This window comes from Myotis brandtii, unplaced genomic scaffold (assembly GCF_000412655.1).
Source record: "Myotis brandtii unplaced genomic scaffold, ASM41265v1 scaffold320, whole genome shotgun sequence".
Classification (NCBI taxonomy): domain Eukaryota; kingdom Metazoa; phylum Chordata; class Mammalia; order Chiroptera; family Vespertilionidae; genus Myotis; species Myotis brandtii.
This window is the reverse complement of record NW_005362270.1, coordinates 2441674-2444195: the sequence shown is the minus strand read 5'-3', so window position 1 is coordinate 2444195 and position 2522 is coordinate 2441674. Positions and strand designations below refer to the sequence as shown.

General features: G+C 44.3%; 1 pseudogene; it reads left to right on the top strand.

Annotated features, from left to right (window-relative positions):
• LOC102243189 overlaps positions 1 to 2228 on the top strand; it is a 42659-nt pseudogene extending 40431 nt beyond the window's left edge.
• Positions 2229 to 2522: the final 294 nt, after the last annotated feature.

The window sequence follows — 2522 nt, the reverse complement described above, 5'->3', positions numbered from 1 at the left end:
ATTAAAAAAAAAAAAAAAAAAGGAAAGAAATCCAGTGTTTTGACCCAGTCAGCCACAGCTAATGAATGTCCCCTCATTGCCTCTATATTAAGTTATCTCACCTTGAGCTGCATTTTGAAAATGAAAAAAGAGATACAGGCAGCCAAGTGGGAGGAAGGAAAATCATGTGTTAAAGTGTGGTAGTGTGAAGTGTCACATGACATTCTAGAAATGCAAGCAGGAGGGCGTAAGGGGAGAAGTAAGGAGAACAGGAAAAGTGAAGTGAGATGGCTAGAAGGAGGTAAATCTTGAAAGCTGTGAGCTAAACGGAAGACCTTGAACTTTTTGTCCTGAAAACTGAGGGGAGATGGCAGAGAAGGGAAAGGGGTCATTGAAGGTTTTTGACCTGCTGGATTTCTATTTTAAGCCTCTCTACTCTGGAGACTCCATGGAAGATGGACAAGTACTTTTCCCCACCAGCAAAAAGCACTTTCCCCATCAGTAAAATGAGTTGGTGTAAGTCAGCGGTTCTCAACCTGTGGGTCTCGACCACTTTGGCGTTGGAACGACCCTTTCACAGGGGTCGCCTAAGACCATCCTGCATATCAGATATTTACATTACGATTCATAACAGTAGCAACATTACAGTTATGAAGTAGCAATGAAAATAATTTTATGGTTGGGTCACAACATGAGGAACTGTATTTAAAGGGCCAGAAGGTTGAGAACCACTGGTGTAAACCAAGGGCTCACAATGCTGGTTGCAAAGTAGAACCACCTGAGAAGCTTGTAAAAATGCTGCTAACCTGGCCTCATGCCAGGAAATTTTTACTGAATTGGAGGATGGGGAGAGAAAGGAACAGGTGATTTTTTTAAAACCTTAAAGACTGAAATTCTATCAACTGCATCGAAGAAGGTTCCTACCATTCCGAGTGAAGTGCGATAGAAAGCCACCTTGCATCTTCAGACCCCAGATCTGGAACAACGTTTGGAAAGCACCTCCAAACTGTGTATGTCACTCTTCTTTAAACTGGTTTGATATTGGGTGTATCGAGCTTCTCCCTGCGTTCCTACCATTCCGAGTGAAGTGCGATAGAAAGCCACTGCCTTGCATCTTCAGACCCCAAATCTGGAACAACGTTTGGAAAGCACCTCCAAACAGTTTATGTCACTCTTCTTTAAACTGGTTTGATTCTTGGGTGTATCGAGCTTCTCCCTGAAACAGCGTAGGGTTATTTCAGAAAACGATTTCAAATTTCTATTTCAGAATTTCACACTCTCACATTCATAACAGTAGCAACATTACAGTTATGAAGTAGCAAGGAAAATAATTTTATGGTTGGGTCACAACATGAGGAACTGTATTTAAAGGGCCAGAAGTTTGAGAACCACTGGTGTAAATCAAGGTGCTCACAATGCTGGTTGCAAAGCATAACCCCGAGAAGCTTGTAAAAATGCTGCTAACCTGGCTTCATGCCAGGAAGTTTTTATTGGAGGATGGGGAGAGAAAGGAACAGGTGATTTTTTTAAAACCTTAAAGACTGAAATTCTATCAACTGCATCGAAGAAGGTTCCTACCATTCCGAGTGAAGTGCGATAGAAAGCCACTGCCTTGCATCTTCAGACCCCAAATCTGGAACAACGTTTGGAAAGCACCTCCAAACAGTTTATGTCACTCTTCTTTAAACTGGTTTGATTCTTGGGTGTATCGAGCTTCTCCCTGAAACAGCGTAGGGTTATTTCAGAAAACGATTTCAAATTTCTATTTCAGAATTTCACACTCTCACATCATTTAGATGTGAAATACCAGCACCTCTCAAATAAATGGAAAACCAATATGAAATAATCAGCAAAACCTATTCACATCTTATAAGGATTATTTTTATTCAGTTAATAAATATATATATAACCTCAGTGTGTAACGTTTTCCAAAACTCCAGCATGGTAAGTGAGCAGGCGCCCTACTCATTCTCATGAGACATTAATCTCAGTTTCAAGATCCCGTCCAAATCCAAGCCGCAGATCATTGCAGGGGTCCTGAGACGAGTCTCCACCTCACCGATTGGATGTGGTTATTTCCCTGGGTTCGTACTGTTCGCATTAAAACCGAAGCGTGAACCTTCACGGCTATTGTCTCCTTTTAAAAGCGTGATGGCGAGGAGGAGGAACGTCTCCGATCTTGCGATGCCGAACTTGCTACAGGAAGCACGCAGCCCTGGATGCTCTCTTTCTTTACCCAGAAATTATAAAACATTCAGGGACCCCTGGGGCAAGTGCATCATAAAATATTCAGCAACATCTGTGCCACATCATTTACTCACAGCCGAGACCCAGGAAATATGGCGCCGGTCCCGCCGCCCTGCGCCACGTGGCCCTTGGCTGGTGGGTGGAGGCACTGTCTCCCCAGCGAAACCCTGTCTAACACAGGCAGCCCGGGCCTGGGCGGCTGGGGTCAAGTCCCCCTGCTGGGAACTTACACAAGTGAGTGCCGGGAAGCCGGGAACAGCCTGAGGGCGGCCTGGCCTCGAGGTGCGAGAGGATGA